We start from the raw sequence: 19,234 nt of genomic DNA, 5'->3' as shown, positions 1-19,234 counted from the left end.
ACTTGGAAGGGTCTTGGATCTAGCCTCTTGTCTGAGGTTTAGTGGCCTTGATTTATACCGTATAAATGATGGAGGTTTATTCTCTCTTTGATTGTCTTCATGCCTTCAGCAGTTCACTTCCTCCTCCCATTAATGGCATAGTTTTGACAAGAAGATAGAATATTAAAATAGTGGAAATAGCCTAGGAAGGGAAAAAGAGTGATCATCTTACCTCCAAAGGAATCACTTGAATTTTAAAAAATGCAGTAGTTCAGTAATACTTCTCCAAAGGCCACTGTTTGATCACTAGCTTAATCCTTTAAGAGTATATGCCTTTAAAGTGTGAAATCTTTGCCCTCAAAAGAACCCTCAGGCAATTTTTAGTTGTTTTAACTTGTGAAACTCTGGAAGAAGATTTCTATTTCCTTTAGATATGTATCTCTGGTATGTAGAGAGAGCTTTGAATGGGTGCCTAGCAACACAGCTGGGTGGCTGAGGACAGGCTGGGCTTTGGGTTCACCCAGCAAAACACCCAAGGGTGACTAGAAAGGCAATGTAATTAAACAAGTCGGAAATAGGTCAGGACTTGGGACAAACACCCAGATGCTTGGGAAACTAGCTTTGGGATTTGAACGCCCCTGGAGTGAGAAGTTATTTGGGTTCCTGTGCCTGGGAGTTTTCCCTGTTTGGTTCAAATCACTTAGGCAGAAACAATGCAATTCTGAGCATGCATTTTAGGTGTAAGCTTGGGTGATGTTGGTTGTCAGAGTAAGATGTGAATAGAGATACATGGTAGGAGCACTAGATCAGAATGGTCACGAGTGGGGCTGCAGGATGAGGCCGACCTGTGTTCAGTCACTTCTCTACTTCTCAGGTGGGCAACCTGTATGATATTATTTCACTACTCTCAGTGTCTTTTCTCATTTCTGTATTGGGGGTAGTAATAACATATTGGGTTGTATGGATTAAACAAGATAGTGCTGTGCAAGCTACTTGGAAAATAACTTGAAGGATGTGATGAAATACCAGTCCCCAGCCCTTGGCTGACATCACGTTGCATTCTATGACCCTCTTTGAATTTCCCTCCGAGAGTCCCCACTCGTGGCTCAGTTGCCACTTTGTGAGGAGGCAATTATTTTATCCCAGTTATGTAGATTTGGACATACATAAGCCAGATACTAGTTTCTTGACCAGATAGAGACTAGTGTTGTTCAGTTAATGGATATCACTGATAGACAGGGGAGGACATCTCTTCTTGCAGACCACTGATAGCCTGTGGACCATGAGCCACAGTAGATGTGTCCCTGACTCCAGGAGAAGTTTTGTGCAACTATGGGCCTGGTTCATCTTAAGTACAATGAGACTTTGGAAAAGGTAAAAGCCAGGCTTGACTTGGAGGCTTATGCTGTTGAAATGCTGCAAACTTCTGGAGTCATACTACATACTCAGAATGAGCAAATACAGTGCTAGTGGAAAAAAGTCGGCTGTGGGGGCCAGACAAGCTTGAGTTCAATCTTGGATCTGCCAAGTATTCACTATGTGATCTCTGTCAGCTTGTACTAATAACAACTATGGAATTATAGTAGATCATAAGAAATGAATATAAAATGTTCAGGGGGCGCCAGGCTGACTCATTTCATTAAGTATCCAGCTCTTGATTTCACCTCAGGTCATGATGTCAGAGTTGTGAGATCTAGACCTATGTCAGGCTCTGTGCTGGGCATGGAAATTGCTTGAGATTCACTCTCTCCCTCTCCCTCTCCCTCCTGCCCCCCGCTTGCATGTTCTCTCTCTCTCTAATAAAAATTAATTCAGAGCTGTATATAGGTTAGTATCTAGTAGATTTATATTACTATTTTTAAAAATTATTGCAATTTCTTTTAACCCTTAAACTACATCACAGCATGCAATTATCTTGCATTAAGTAGACTAAACATTACATAACATTATAAATATTTATTGAGGACCATCTTAGGCTCTGTGATGATGACTAATCACTGTTGCTGTCCTTAGGGAATTTGTATTTCATTTGAAAAAATAGGCGTATGAATAAGGCAAAAACTCCAAAGTGCTCATCACAAGGCACAAGCATCATGACATAAGGATAAAGAGGAGACAAATTAATTATGCCTGGAGGGTACCAAGTAAGTGTTCATGGCAGAAATGTCTTGACAGTGGGACTGTGGCTTTTGCCTTTTTTATTGAGGGGGCTGTGTGAACAAAGGCTCCAAGGTAGAACTTTGTGGGGTGTGGATGGGACAAAACAAATGCTTCAGTCTGACTGGATGCTCTAGAGTGTGTGGAAGGATATTGTAGAAGAGGTTGAGGAATTGGGTTGACTTTTTACCCTAGAAGGGTTTGAATATGCAAATATTATTTACACAGAAACGTCTTAAAAAAATGACTTCATTCACTTGTTCTTTCCTTCCTTCACCAGCGTTTATTAACTGCTTACTCTGCTAGATACTGTTCGGGAGAAAAAGCAGTAAACTGGACAAAGCCAGTGAGTTTCCAGTTTTGTGAATAAGCGATTTCATTAGGGTGTGCTGAGTGGCCTGATAGTCAGGAAGGTTACCTCACAAGGTCACCTCGTTTGCTATTGGGGGAAAAGAGAGGGCTTTTCAGGGAAAAGGATTCTAAGCTAAGATTTGAGGGACTAGGGCAGCCCAGGTGGCTCAGTGGTTTAATGCCTGCCTTTGGCCCAGGGCGTGATCCTGGAGACCCGGGGTCGAGTCCCATGTCAGGCTCCCTGCATGGAGCCTGCTTCTCTCTCTGCCTGTGTCTCTGCCTTTCTCTCTGTGTCTCTCATGAATAAGTAAATAAAATCTTTAAAAAAAAATAGATTTGAGGGACTGAATCAAGTTAATCAGGTGAAGGGGTAGAGTAAGGATATTTTGAGTGGAAGAAACAATATGTTCTATAGCATAGAGGGGAAGCAGATTATGGTGGTTTTTGAGAATTGCAAGTTAATTTAAGATTGGTGGAGCATTGGGAATAAGTTAAAAGTTTGGTGGTGGTAGAGTGGTGGTGTCCTAAAGAACCTTGTAAATCATGCAAGAGAAACTGTATTTTATCTATGGGGCCTAGAAAACTTTTAAACATTTGCTTTGCATATGGAGGCCAGAGAATGTGCACGACCGGATTACATTTGTATCTCAGCATATTGGAAAATAGGGATTAGAGGAAGCAAGGCTGGAGGCAAGAAGACCACCTTAGAGGATACTGTGGTCTTGCAGTTGTATCTGTGTTTATCTTTCCCAACAGTTTACCAGAATGTGGGAGGAAGGATCTTACTCTCACCTTGATGTACATGATGTATTTGGTCGCCTGAGGTGGGGTGGGGTCCCGTGGTTTATATCATGCTAGGCAATAGTTCCAGCGATTGCTGATCTCCTAGGGGAAGGAGGAACCGGATCCTATCCTCTGCTCTGGGGATGCTGGGAAGATACCTTTACAAACTTGGGGCAGTGTTTGCTGGAAGCCTCTCAAAAAATAAGTCTAGAAGTGGATGCATCACTTTGCAAGAGACCCCCATCCCCCATTTGCCTGTAGAAGTGACAAGCGGGGGAAACAGTGCCCATTTACTCTAATGAGACCCAGAGCCAGCAGCATCTGCTCCAGGGAGACACAAATAGGGCGGCTGATTTGACAGCAGTTGAGTGCACTTGTGAACTTGTTCTTTGTCCCCTAGGAAATCGCAATAGCAAACGGCACAGGGTTGGAGTGTGTTGAGGCAAAGCGTGCCATCTCAGAGCCTGTCTGATACCCTTGTCAAATGGAGCAGTCCTGTAGACTCATTAGAGATGGTTGGAGCTGCTTTTCTTGATCCTGTTGGCATGCAGTTTATCCTCTCTGTTGCTGGCTATTGGCTTCTGCTATGCTTGAAGACAGAAAGAGTAAAATGTGAATCAGCGTTTGCTGTTCCTGCTGAGACTCACTCAGATCTTAGACCTGGGAACTGGGGAGGGCATAAAGCACACAGGACCCAAAAAATCAGCCACTAGTCAGAGAGTGACTTCATTCTAGAACCTTTCAATACTGTACTGTGTTTTTTTTTTAATTGCTGTATAATGGATTACTACACACTTGATTTAAAACAGTCCACATTTATGATCTCAAAGTGTCTGTGGGTCAGGAGTCCAGGCAGAAGTTAACTGGACATCTGCTCAGGATCTTCCAGGGCTGAAATCCAGGTCTTTATCAGCTGTATCCTCTGTTGGGGGATCCACTGGGAAAAAACCTGCTTCCAAACTCCCTCAGGTTCTTGACAGAGTTTATTTTATTGTGCTAAAGGAATGAGTTCCCTGCTTTCTTGATGGCTGCCACGTGGGAGCTGATCTGAGCTCTTAGAGGCCACCAGTCCTATCTTGCCACATGGCTCTCATCTCAGAGTGGTAGTTTGCCCCTTCTTGGCCAGCAGCAGAATTGCTCTCTGACTTGGAGTTTCTCAAACTGCTTTATAGATCTCACCTGATTAGGTCAGGCCCACCCAGATTAGCATCCTTTTTGATCGACTCAAAGTCAACTGATTATGTATCTTAACTCCATATGAAAAAAAATCCCTTCTGCCACATAAGAAAAATATAATCATGTGGTGATATCCTGTCTTATTCATGAACTTCCTCATGGGGAGGGGGGATTATATAGGATGTATATGCCAGGCAGTGGAAACCCCAGGTGGGGGAGGGGTGGAGCATCTTAGAATTTTTGCTTGCCACAACTGCCTATCAATTTTTGTCCACAGGCAGGCCCCTAAACCTACAGAGACTATTTCCTAATTTGCAAAATGGGTATATCCTGTATAACCATTCACGAAATAAGTATATTCAGTCTTGTTTATCCCTATCCTTTTATAGTCTCAAAGGATGAGGTACTTGTGGTTTGTGAATTATCAAGTGCTGCGTATACATGAAAGATTGTGTCCATGGAGACCACGTAGCTTTTTGGATGTGATTTTTAAAAATTGGTCTTGCCGGTTCTTCTTGTCCTTTTTACGTAACCAACTTGAAATGTAGAAGTTTTGGAATACATAAAACATCCACAATGGCTGAAAACGTGGAAGGTACAAAAGAGTAGGCAGTAAAATGGGAAAATTTTCTTTCTCTTTTAGTGGAAAATTGATTTTGGATCTTTAAAAAAAATTGAGTGACGTGCAACATGTATTAGTTTTAGGTGTGCAGCATCTCTGTATGTTATGCTGTGCTCACCACGAGTATAGGTACATCTGCTACCATACAGGGCTAATATCACTGACTGTATTCCCCGTGCTGTGCCTTTTATTCCTGTAAGTTGCTCCTTCTGTAACTGGAAGCCTGTATCTCCCACTCCTCTTCACCCATTTTTGCCCACCCCCTTCCCTCTGGCAACCATCAGCTTCTTCTCTGTAATTAGAGGTCTGGTTCTGCTTTTTATATATTTATTCATTAGTTGTTAAGATTCTGTACACAAGTGAAATCATAGAGTGTTTTTCTCAGTCTGACTTACTGCAGATACCATAATACTCCCTGCGTCCGTCCATGTGGATGCAAGTCCAGGACCTTGTCCTTTTTATGGCTATATAATATTCCATCACATACACACACGTGTATACACACCCTATCTTTTTTTCTCCACTGGTCTATTGGTGACTTGTAGGCTGCTTCTGTATCTTGATGGTTGTAAATAGTCCAGCAATAAACATAGATGTGCATATATCTTTCCAAATTAGTGTTTGCATTTTCTTTGCATAAATACCCAGTAGTGGAATTCCTGGATCACAAGGTATTTCTATTGTTAATTTTTTGAGGGATCTCCAAACTGTTTTCCAGAGACTGCACCAGTTTGCATTCCCACTAGCAGAGTGTGAGATTTCTTTTTTCTTAAAATGGGAGGATTTTTCTTAGCCCTTTTCCTAGCCATCAATTTCCCTTGGCCTAGGCATTATGTGCCATTTCTCCCCAATTTGGGGATCGCCCTTGCTGCTCCATTGCCTTTAGTTTGCTCACTGACTGTTCATTAAACCCAGCTGTGTTCAGAGAAAACCTATCATTCATCCATCCTAATCTGAAAAACAATTGGGTTTTAAAAACATTAGGGTTTTAGTGGCTGGTGATGTGCTATGCTCTGCAGCTAGTACTATAATTAATAGAGGTTTTCAATTCAAAGGTTTTTTTTTTTTTTTTTTCTTTAGGGAGGCCTGGGTGGCTCCATGGTTAAGCATGCCTACCTTTGGCTCAGGGTGTGATCCCAGGGTCCTGGGATCGAGTCCCACATTGGGCACCCTGCAGGGAGCCTGCTTCTCCCTCTGCCTCTTTCTTTTTGTGTCTCATGAATAAATAAATAAAATCTTAAAAAAATAAAGGTTTCTTTTTAATGTCATAATTTTGAAAAGCATTATAAAAGAGCCATTTTTAAAGGGGAAGCAAGATGACTATAATCCTCTTGAGTAGGCAGTATAGAACTCAGTAACCACTCTATGCCTTGGCTTCCTCATCTAATAAATGGGGATGCTAATATAATATGGCAGTATTTATCCCATAACACTTTTATGAGGATTGAATTTAGCTGATTACTATAAAGAATTGGGCAAAGCACCTGGCGCATATTAAGTTCCCTTGTTTGTAATTATTGTAATTAACATCATCACAGAGTTGGTGTCTATATGTGCCTGTCCCAGGCTTGCCCGTTGAGTGGCTCTCTTTGCTTCTGCATTCCTAGAGGCAGGCACAATTTTCACATCACCAGTCAGGATCCAGCACTCCTCATTTGTCCTTAAGAAAAAAAAAACCCAAGTAATGATGAAATGTCAAGATGGCTCTTGAAAGTAAAAAGCAGTTGAAGGCACTTGCCTCTGGGCTAGCAGACAAATATAGATAGGCACATCAGAATACTCACACCCCTCCCCTCACAAAGTGTCACCTTTGTGCTGTAGAATCTCTTCTTGATACTTGACAGACCTCGAGCCCAACCACAGTCCTGTTCTCTCAGAGCTCCTGGGCCAAGGGAGCAGGTGTCAGGAGCCACTCCTGAACTCCACCGTCTGTGTGACCAGCCACTTGGAGCCAAGGCCGTCAAGGCCTGGCTGACCCAGCAGTTGTAGTAGATTAGATTTGAGCTCACTGATTTTTACTCCTCGGAGACCAGGGATAAATTCCAGCCAACATAGGCAAAGCAAAATTTCAAGCCGCCTTTCTTATTCATTTTCTGATTTTTCTCTTGGCTTTCTATATGTGCTACAAGCAGTGCTGGGCTAAAGCATCCTTTATCTTACTTTCTGGGAAGGAATTCTAATCATTCCGCAACCTTTGTACCTGTGGGCTGAGGTAGAAGATTTTACTGCTTTTTAATATCACTTTAATTGAGAAGCCAGATCATGACTTAAATTATGGTTCTCCTGTCTTCCATTTCCATTTTCTGCCCATAAAATGCTCAGTTAATAGCCAGAGATCATAGGTCTTCCTGAAAGAACAGGAGGAGCTGGCTGTGATAAAGAGGTTATTTCTCCAAGTTGAGGTGATCATTCAAAATCTCATTAAGAATACATTTCTTGAAAATACTTCATAGTTCCTGAGGAAGAATATTTAATAAAGAAAACACACCTCTTCATGGGTGGTGGTGGTATAAGTATGGGTAGGTTATGAGTGAGACATGAGAGGATGATACTCGTGTGCTCAGTAGAACTTCTGCCGATTGCCTGATGACCTTATAGAGACAATATATTTGTGGTAATTAGACACTTCTGTATAACGTACCATGTGCAAATGGCTTCCAAGTCGTGTGTAAAATATATCCAAGAATTTATCAAAAGGAAAATGCCACCTTTTCTGTATCAGGGTTGATGGTTGGTTTTATTGCATCAAGGGTACACAGAATTGGAGGAATCCTAAACATTAGATCAGGGCGCATTTTTGTCATTTGCTCATCTAGGACCCATGTTTATTTAATTAGCTCTTTAAAAATAGGCATGAAGGCGCCTGCTTTGCAAATACAGGGAATTGCAAAAGGGCCAGTGTGGCTGGAAGAGTGTTAGAAGATGAAGTCCAAGAGGTGGCCTGGGGGCCCCACCTCTGCAAGACAGAGTTTAACTATGTGAGATGAACAGCCAGTGGTAGGGGAAAGGAGGGCTGCTAAGAGAATTGATTTGGTATAAACTGTTCTCAAATGACCACTGTCACTGTTACTTTGAGAAGAGCCTTAGAATGGGGGAGAGGTGGTTCAGGGTTGACCTAAGGACAGTAGTTACTGGGCTATTCTTAGGATGCAATTGAGAAAAGGTAGTGGTGTGACCTGGGAAGGTTGTGTTGGCAGTGATGAGTGGTGGGTGGTTCTGGACACATTTTGCTTGAAGTTTTACTGAGTTGTTTGGAAGATGGGGAAGTCAAGACTTTGGTAGTCCTTTTAATTTTGTAATCTGTATATGGTCTTGATAGTAACTCCAAAGTATTCATTTTGAGTAACCATAGGTTACATTTCCTTCCAGTGCCAGAGACTGACAGTGTTATTCAGAATGTTTTTCCTTCAGTGCACTAATTAGCTCACTCTAAAGGTTTGCTTAACCAACCAAGAGAATTACAGTTACTTACGTTAGGTTTTCTGTACACAGTCGATTCCAGTAATTCTGATTAGAGAAACAAAAGACTTTGGGTGTTTGTTGGGACTTTTTAAAGATTTTATTTATGAGAGCGTGCATGCACAAGCAGGGGGAGGGGCACAGGGAGAGGGAGAAGCAGACTCCCCGCTGAGCAGGGAGCCCAGTGTGGGGCTTGATCCCTGAACCCTGGGATCATGACCTGAGCTGAAGGCAGATGCTTAACCGACTAAGCCACCTGGGACCCCCAGGACTTTTTTTATGATCGTTTTTCCATCTTTGAGGAAGGCTAAGTATTATTATTATTATTTTAAAAGGTATCACATATGGTATGTGATCTGTGACTCATTTATTTATTTGTGATTTAAAAATATTCCAAATTCATTTAGCCAACATGTAGTAAGTACATAATTTCTGATATGTAGTGTTCATCAGTTGCATATAACACCCAGTGCTCATCACATCACCTCATGCCCTCTGTGACTCATTTTTAAATTTGTCACTTTGTTTTTATGGTTTATCCATGATAATGTGTACAGCTAGAGTTTATTCATTCGTACTGGTGTATAATAATTGTACAAATATATAGCAAATAATTTATTCTTTTTTTTTGGCAGTGCTCATTTGAGTTGGATGCAGATAATTGCTGTTAAAAACAATGCTGCTGTGACTGTCTTTGTACATGCTTTGTGATGCATGTGGGCAAGACTTTCTTTTGAATATGACTGGTGGTATAATTGCTAATCATAGAATACATTAAAAAGTTAATCTTTAAAAGTATTGCCAGATTATATTTCAAAAGCAGTTGTACCAATTTATACTGTTGTCAGCAGTGTTTAAGAGATAATTAAGCACTTGTCAACACTTGATTTAGTCAATATTATCAACCTTTGCTCATCTTGTGGGTATAAAATGTCACATTTTTATGCACTTCTTGATTACTAATGAGGTTGATTATTGTTGTATAATCATACGACATTTTCTTTCTTCTTTTATGGAATGCCAGTTACTAAGTCGTGCTCATTTCTCCATTGTATTGTTTATTTTTTTTATCATTGATTTGTAGAAGCTATTTAGATAAAATAACTCACGATTTTTGTTGCAAACACCTTTTCTCAGTTGTAGTTTGATTTTTTCACATTCTCTTCAGCTGTCTTTTGGTGAAGAAAATTTGTTAATTTTTATGTACCCAAGTTTATATATTTCTTATATAACTAGTGCTTTTAGGGTATTGATTTTGAAATAATTTTTCACTTTGACTTTGTAAATACATTGTGTATATCTTCTAGAAGCTTAAAATTTTGCCTTTTACATCAAGACTTTAGTTCATTTTGGAATTTGTTTTTGTGTATGAAGTGAGGAATACAGTTTCATGTTTTCCTCTCCTATACCGAACCATTTATCCAGCACTATTTAATGAATAGCCCTTCCTTTCCATAATGACCTACAATGCCATGTCTATAACCTATCAGACTTTTTCAGATACATAGATCTATATTTTGGCTCTATAGAGTGTTTTCTTGGTCAATAAATTGTGCCTGTGCCACTTTGTTTCAGTTACTATGGCTTTAATTTAGGAGGTCTTAATATCTAATTGCAGAGTTGATTTTTCTTGCTTATCCATATTCCCCACTAGCTACCTTGTTCTTTCTCAAGCGAAGTCTTGCCTGATCTCAAAGAACTTCAGATTCCATGGAAACTGTACTGAATATATAAATAAATTTGTGGAAAATTGAAATTTTTATAAAATTTAGTTTTTTTAAAAAAAAGGTAGTTAGAAGCTTTGATTGCTGATCCACAGAAATAAAATAGATTTTGTATATTAATCTTATATCTAGCTATTTTATTAATTCTCCTATTTTAAGTAACATGTATATTTTGGATTTTTAAAATTGCAAATAGTTGATATAATGTTAAATTAGTTTCAAATGTACAACATATAGTGATTTAACAATTTTATACATTAAGTGATCATCACTGTGTATTTACCACATTATTAGAACATTATTGACTATCTTCCCTATGCTTTACTTTTCATCCTCATGACTTAGTTTGTAATGAGAAGTTTGTATCTTTTAATACCCTTTCTTTTATTTTGCCCATCTCCCCAACTCCTCCCATCTGGCAACCATTGTTGCTGTGTTGTCTGTATTTGTAGCTCCGACTTTACTTTTGTTTTTCACTTTTTAAAAGATTCTACATAAAAGTGGAATCATGCAATATTTGTCTTTCTCTACCTGATTTAGTTCACTAAACATAATACCCTCCAGGTCCATCCACGTTGTTGAAAATTGCAGATCTCATCCTTTTTAATGGTTGTGTAATATTCCACTTACGTATGCCTCACCTTTTTTGTTCAATTATCTATTGATGGAAACTTAGATTGCTTCCATAGGTTGGCTGTGGTATATAATGCCACAGTAAACATAGGGGTGCATATATCTTTCTGAATTAGTGTTTTCAGTTTATTCAAATAAATACTGAATAGTGGAATTCCTAGATCATAGGTTATTTTGGTTTTTAATTTTTTGAGGAAATTTCATACTATTTTCCACAGTGGCTGTACTGATTTATATTCCTCCAACAGTGTTTGAGGGTTCCCTTTTCTCCACATTCTTGCCAACACTAGTTATTATCTTGTCTTTGATTTTAGACATTTTGACAAGTTTAAGGGAATAATTCATTGTGGTTTTGTTTTGCATTTCTCTCATGCTGAGTGCTGTTGAGCATCTTTCTGTGTGTTCACCATTGTATTCATCTTCAGAAAAATGTCTATTCAGGTCATCTGCCCATTTTTTAATTAGACTTTTTTTTTATATTGGGCTGTGTAAGTTCTTTGTATATTTTGTGTATGAACCCCTTAATGGATATATCATTTTCAAATATATTCTCCTACTCAGTAGGTAGCATTTTTATTTTGTTGATGGTTTTCTTCATTGTGTGAAAGCTTTTTATTTTGATGTAGTCTCAAGAGTTTCTTTTTCTTTTGTTTCTTTTGCCCTAGGAGGTCTTATCCTTACAATTTTGAGTTAATTTTGGTGTTACTTTTCTTGCTTCCTTACATAGAACATATAATACACTCATTTTTTGTCATCCTTCTTTTCTAATATAAGGACACAGATTTTTTTCTGCCATGTACCAGATTCACATAAATTAGTGGTTTTAGTCTATCCTTTATTGGTTACAATTCAGTTCTAAGTATATTCTAATGGTTATTACTCTTTATTCTTTGGATTCATGCATTAGTTGGAAGTGTGTTTAAAAAGTTAAAAATGTGTTTTTTTGTTTATATTTTTTTGCTCTTGATTTCTAATTTAATTGCACTTGGCCACATTGAATTTGATATCCCTTCTTTGAGATTTGTAGAGATTTACCTTTAGTTTGTATTTTATGACCTATATTTTACAGATCTCTTAGGTGTTCTTGAGAACAATGTGTATTCTCAAATTTTTGAGTGCAAGCTTTTATGTATGCCCAGTAAATTAAAAGTGATATTTATATTTTTCAAGTATTTTTTTTGTTTATTTGAATAGCTTTCTTTTTTCAAGGTTGCTATGGTATTTTGAGGTCTTTTGTAGTTTCATACAAATTTTAGGATTGTTTGTACTGGTTCTGTGAAAAAATACGGATGGTATTTTGATACATATTGCATTGAGTGTGTAGATTGTTTTGGATAGTATAGACATTTTAGTAAGAACAACAGCACTCCTTAATCCCCATCACCTATTTAACCCACCCCTGCCGACCTCCCCACTGGTAATGATCAGCTCTGTGTAATTAAGACTTTTTTTCCCCCCTTAAGTCTGGCTAGAGATGATTAATATAGTGATTTTTTTTTTCTTCAGAGACCAGTTCCCAGTTTCACTGATCTGTTCTATGATATTTTTTATTTTTATATCATTTATTTCTGCTCTTACCTTTATTATTTCCTTCCTTCTCCTGGTTTTGGGTTTTATTTGCTGTTCTTTTTCTAGCTCCTTTGAGGAGGTTAGGCATAAGTTTAGGTTATTTATTTGAAAAATGTTTTTGATTCTTGAAGTAGACCTATATTGCTATAATCTTCCTACTCAGAACAGCTTTGGCTTTTGGACCACGTGTTTTCATTTTCACTTATTTCCATGTATATTTTTATTCTTTTATTTCTTGGTTGACCCATTCATTGTTTAGTGGCATGTTATTTAACCTCCATGTATTTGTGTTCTTTCTGGATTTTTTCTTGTAGTTGACTTCTAGTTTCATAGTGTTGTGGTCATAAAAGATGCACCATAGGACTGATTTTTAAAATTTGTTCAGGCTTGTTTTGTGGCCTAATATGTAATCTGTTCTGGAGAATGTTCTATAAGCACTTGAAAATAATGTATATTTGGTTGTTTTAGGTTGGAATGTTGTGTGAATATATCTGCTAAATCCATCTGGTCCAGTGTGTCACTCAAAGCCATTGTTTCCTTGTTGATTTGGTGTTTAGATAATCTGTCCATAGATGTAAATGGAATGTGAAAGTCCCCTACTATTACTGTATTATTATTTGTTAGTTCCTTTATGTTTGTTATTAATTGTTTTATGCATTTGGGGACTTCCACGTTGGGGGCATAAATATTTACAATTGGCATACCTTCTTGCTGGAGTCTTCCCTTGATTATTATATGGTGCTCTTCTTTGTCTCTTATTACAGTCTTGGTTTTAAAGCCTAGTTTGTCTCCTATAATGATTGGTACTCTGGCTTTCTTTTAACATCAATTTGCAGGTAAATGTTTCTCTATCCTCTCACTTTTAATCTGTAGGTGTCTTTAGGTCTAAAATGAGTCTCTGGTAGGCAGCATGTAGATGGGTCTTGTTTTTTTTTTAATCCATTGTCACTCTATGTCATTTGATTGGAGTGTTTATTCCACTTACAAGCTAGTTACTGATAGTTACATATTTATTGGCAATTTATTTTTTGTTTTGTGTTTGTTTTTCTGAAGATTTTTTTCTCATCTTTTCTTATCTTTCTCTCTTTTATGATTTGCTATTTGTGTGGTTTGCCTCAAGGGAACCCAAAGTTAGAGAGCCAAGGTCAGTCTCTCAGATATCTTGGTGGATCTGCAAACTTTCACAGTATAAAAGTGGACCTCATTACTGGACTCACTTGTCTAGATGCCTGGAGTCTTTTTCTTAAATTAAAAAAAAAATTATTTATTTATTCAAGAGAGACACACAGAGAGAAGCAGAGACATAGGCAGAGGGAGAAGCAGGCTCCCTTGTAGGGAGCCTGATCCTGGACTCAATCCCAGGACCCCATCAAGGTGCCCTTAGATGCCTGACTTCTATTGAATCTCATTTCAGTAATCACTTGATCTCTGGTTAACTCCTGGATATTATTTGGAAGTTCTTCTTAAACATACTTTATTAATTTTTAAAAATTGTCTTCAGTGGGAAGGCTACTCCAAATTACTGAGCACCCATTAGCAGATATGGCAGCATCATCTCTTACCTCCTCATTTTTTTGGTATCATTTTTTTTATTCTTTTCTTTGGGGTTCTCATTAGATATGTTTTAAACCTTCTCACTCTATCCTGAATATCTTCTAAGTTCTCCACCATAGTTTCTATTTCTTTTTCTTTCTGTATTGTAATTTTAGCTGGTTATTTAGTTCGATCTTGTGGTATTTTCCTTCTTCCATCCCATTTCTAATCTGCTGTAAGAGCATTCTAAATGTCATTTCAAATAATATTTTTCATTCTTTTTCAAAAGTATTCTTCATACTTGTTTTTTGATGTTCAATATTTATGTCTGTAGACATTTTGCATACAGTGATTTTATATTTTGATTCTGGCATGTGAAGTTGATGGTGGTCTGTTTTCTGTTGTTTCTTCTAGTGGTTTATTTCCTTATGTGTTGGTTGATTTTTTTTTTTATTGTAAACCATATTTGGTCATCATTAATCTGGGGCAAAGTTGGGAGTCTAAATTGAGAGTTTCTTTCTCAAGGAGGAAATTATTTTTTTATTCTCCTGAAAGTCAGGGTGTGCTATTGGGCAATGATTTTATTCCCAGTCCAAGTGAGTCAATATGTGTCTCAGATTCAATTTCTCTACCTTGCGTCTGGGACAAAGCTTAGATTCTACATCACAGTTCTGAGATAGATTCTTGTCCTCAGTGTAGCCCATGTCTTTGGGATGTAGTTACCGCTCAGCATTCTGATACCAGCACACGGTTTACTCCTTACTTGTAATTTTTCTTAATTTCTAAAACCCCAGCTGTGCAATAAAAATTAGATTTTATCCAGTTGTAGTTATTCTGTCATGCACAAAGCCTTCAGAATACCTAATGTAGCATATTGGAAGAAGCAGAAACTTCGTTCTAAAATTTTAATTTGACATTGAGAGTCCATTATCAAAATAAAATTCATTGGATGAAAATGTTGACTTTGCAAATGATTTAGAAAGCTAAACTTAAATTCAGATTCATTTTCTCCCAGTTATTTAGACCTGGTCTTTGTAAGTATTTAAAAAATGTCACAGATGATACTGGGGGAAAAAATGTCACAGACAACAACATGTGGAGTATGGTTCTTTGTAAACTCCTAAATTTGTTCACAGTAGGGCTGCATTCCATTGGTACTCTATTTTTATTTAAACTCTTTTTTGAGTACAGTTCACACATGTTGTCAAATTAGTTTCAGGTGTTCACACAGTGATTCAACATATCCATGTGTTACATTGTGCTCACCAGAAGTGTAGCTATTATCTGTCACCATGCAATGCAATTAGAATATGTTGACTGTATTCCCTATGCTGTAATTTTTGTTCCCATCATGTCCTCTCTTTTAAAAAATTGATTACTAGATCAGTAGATTTTAAACCTACTACATATTGAAAATACCAAGGAGGACTACCAAACAAATTCCTTAAGCCTAATCCATAGCAGCTCAAATTCTTAGGTGATGGTGAACTGGAAAAGTGAGGCACAGGAAATTGCCTTAAAAAAAATTTTTTTTTTAGAGATTTATTTATTTAGAGAAAGAGTGAGAGACTGTATGCAAGCGGGGGTTGGTGGAAGGCGCAGAGGGAGATGGAGAGAATCTCAAGCAATCTCCCTGTAAGCACAGAGCCTGATCTCATGACCTTGAGATCACAACCCCAGCCAAAATCAAGAGCTGGGTGCTCAACCTATTTAGCCATCCAGGTGCCCCAGGAATTTTCATTTTGAATAAGGTAATAGGTAATTCTAATATACAAACAAATTTAGGAGCCATAGATGTAGGAAACATCTGCTTTGCTTTTGCTAGTAAAAGATATTTAAGGGTTCTTCTATCTCTGGCATCTTAAGGGTTATTCATTTATCAACTACTTCCCCCTCCTCCCACTCTTCATGTATTTACTGTGAACACGAAAAGGGCTACAAAGGACATAAGATAAATAAAACACATCTTCAAGGAGTTTATAGTCTAGATAGTAGGATTAGGCACACATTCATGTATATTGCATAAGGTATTTGCAATATTGTTAGACAAAGTTCAGTGCTGGAAAGGAAGCAACTATGGGAATTCCTACAGTTGTCATCAGGGCTATTGGCCAGAGGTTGAGACTTGAATAGATATCAGAAGCCTTAAGAGATAAGAAACATAGAAAAACAGAGTCCTTAAAGGCCTTGGGTCAGTTAGAAATTTAGTGAACAAAACAAAAGAGTTTCCTTTTTGCTAGTTGAGCCAGATGTTTGAATTCCCTGGAAATGTATAACAATATACTCTATCTAGGCTTTGTTAGATAGATGTAAAAAATGGCTTTCAGCCTTGAATAGCTGTATGGTAATAGAACCTTCAGGAGTGAAAAGATGCCTTCTTGCCAATAAATATTTACTACTGAGGTTTGGATTTAGGGCAACAATTACCATCTCCGTGTTGATTCTCTGCTAGTAAGTTAATGACTTCCTCACCTGTACTTGGTGTCCCCTAGCTATTTTGGTTCATCATTAGTTGGAAAGAGTAACAACCTGTAGGCCGAATCAATCTTTGACATATAGTTAGAAGAGGAAAAGGACAAGGAAGGAAAATGATGTTGCCTTTGAAATACACAGTCACAGCATACTTGCTATTATAGAATGAAGACTAATGATTCTTGTAGGTTTTAGCTTTACAGTCAGCTTTAGCAAACTCTTTCTTACCTGTTCCATGAAGAGGTTGCCTCTGTCATTTTCTATCATTTCACCCAAGTTATTTCTTTCCTTAACCACAGGTTACAATCATACTTTATTTTTTTCTCCTTCTTTAGCTCTCTCACTAGAATGTACCTATCTGAGACAACAGATAGTGTCTGCCTAGTTCTACCTTTGCATCCCTAGAGCCTAGAAATGTTGAACACAGTGCTTGTTAAATATTTGCTGAATAAATGAAGTGCTGAAGTGCTTTAACACTGTGGAATGCTGAGTGTCTAGTGAAACAAATCCAGATTCATGGCACATGTCCTCATTCTTTTATTTCACTTTGTAAGTAATCTCCTTTGACATTTTTTTGGGTGCCATTTAGGACACATATTTTAGTTACCTCTTTTGTTAAAACAAAGAAGGCATCTCTTAGCTGGCTTCTGATAGTCTCTGCTTGTAACCCACCCTAAATGTGGATGCTAGACTAATTTTTCTAGAACAGTTTTTTTCTGTCATGCCCCTGAATAACACATGATTATTTGGAGAATACTACAGAATATTCATCAGATCTCTTCCTCTACTTTAATTTCAGCTTTCTTTTCCAATGTTACTCCTCATTCTCCCTTGGTGAAATTTCTACCTCATTCATACTTACAGGCCTGTCTTCTCCAACAGCCTGGCTTCCTCCAAATATATCATGGATGATCTCACTTGATGGCATGGCTCATTCCAGCTGGTATGCTATTCATTTTTCATCCATCTGTTAAAATCCTATCAATTAAAAGACTCAACTGCCAATAAAGGCTTCCACAGTAGTCTAGCCCACGGGATTATTCCTTCTTCTTTATTGTCCCAAAGCCCAAATATCCCTTTATTTTTCCCAGTGACATTGTATGCTTATTATCTGATTTTCACATATAAATTTTCTTGTATATATCAAAGTATCTTATAAGTCCCCCCGTTTATATTCTTGTGTATTTCTCTACATCTTTACTCAGTTCCATTGATAGAGTAGACACTCAAAAAGCAATCGCTGAACAAGTAAATAAATTAATAAATCTTGCAAGAACAGTATATCTATATCTGGTATGTTGGATAACACTGGTCTCCTCTTTTGATAGTGATTGGTTGATATTGGATACTTTTTTTTTATACTGGATACTTTGAGCACAGAGTTGAGCATTCTTGGCTCAGCAAGAACAATATCACAATTCCTATATTTGCCCAGGAGAGGTAGAGGAAGTGGCATATTGTAGGCAGTAGGTTCATTTGAAGTGCATAAAATTGACTAGTTCATAGGTAGAAAATGGTTAGATATTGGAAGGTTAATATTATTTAACCTAATATTTCCTGATCTTAATTTTTATATTATTTCAAACTTACTCTTTTTTACCTTGTGAAAATCTTGAAACTCTTGTCAGAATTTATGTCAATGAATTAGTTCACTTATAAGTCTATGATCAAATAGTCAGCATATATCCAGATCATTTAGGTTGTGTAGCTATGGTTAGACATAGCTTGAAATCTATAGATGGATAAGACTGACTACCTACTGCCTTTTCTAAGGAGAATAAATGAAAATAAATATTCTGGTACTAAATGGTAGTGTTATCATATTCTATTGCTAATACACAGGCTAATTTGTGCATTTATTTAAATGTTATGTATAGGACCTTGTAAACTAATATGTCATGGATTTCCTTAGAACTAGGAATCTTTGAACAAAAATTAAGTTAATTTTCATATCAGTATTGGGGCTTGTAATAGTAACAGTTTCTAATTATGTTCAGCAAGGTTAACTCTACTAATGTGCTTATGTTTTCTGCTATGTAGTATTATTTGACCATATGGAGTCCTTAATTTGCGTTTAGAGTTTGCTATCCATCTTCTCAATGGTCTACGGAACATCCACAAATAACTAATCACTGAGGGAAGAAGTGTTGGGGTTCAAACCAGGACAAGGCAGTGATGAGTGGCTTCCCTCATATGAAATATTTTGCTTCTGCTGCTCAAGTTATACTTAGGATGTGCAAGCAAATCCATAAGTTGTTCAGCACATTATAATCTACATTTTCTTTGAATCTCCACCTTGAAAACTTCTCTAAAGTTGGGAATTTATATCAAGTGCAATATCTGATACTGAGATTCTGGCTGCCTAGAGGTCCTTTACTGAGAAGAAATCTGTCATGTTGTCTAGAGGAGGTGCCCTGCATTTTGTGAGCTTTATGTCAGTAAGGCTAGTAACTTATTGTAGGGAGGTAAGCATGATTTTAGAGTTTGAACAGAATCAAAAACAAGAACTTAGTTTTCAAATTAGAACAGTTGGGTTTCTAAGTTAGAACAAGACTCTTCCAATATTTCAGCTGATTTTTGGGATGGTGGAGCCACCCCTCAACTGTGGTTCTAACACCCTCAAGGATAAATGCCAAATCTAATTAGTATGTCCTTACGCTTCCTGTCTGTAAAACAGAGATAAAGGTGTATTGCCTTTTCCATCGTACTGATAACCTCTCTTTAGGTAAACTTAACTGAAGAGGAAAGTCAGAGCCACCTAAATAAAATAAGTAAT

General features: G+C 37.5%; 1 long non-coding RNA gene across 4 annotated transcripts in view; it reads right to left on the bottom strand.

Moving 5' to 3' along the window:
* The window catches only part of LOC144313406 (uncharacterized), a 58,415-nt gene that overhangs the window by 29,641 nt on the left and 9,540 nt on the right, over window positions 1-19,234 (bottom strand). The window lies entirely within an intron of this gene.

The sequence above is a fragment of the Canis aureus genome, chromosome 5 (genome assembly GCF_053574225.1).
Source record: "Canis aureus isolate CA01 chromosome 5, VMU_Caureus_v.1.0, whole genome shotgun sequence".
Taxonomy (NCBI): Eukaryota; Metazoa; Chordata; class Mammalia; order Carnivora; family Canidae; genus Canis; species Canis aureus.
Note: the sequence above shows the minus strand (reverse complement) of the source record. Positions and strands in the feature narration are given on the sequence as shown.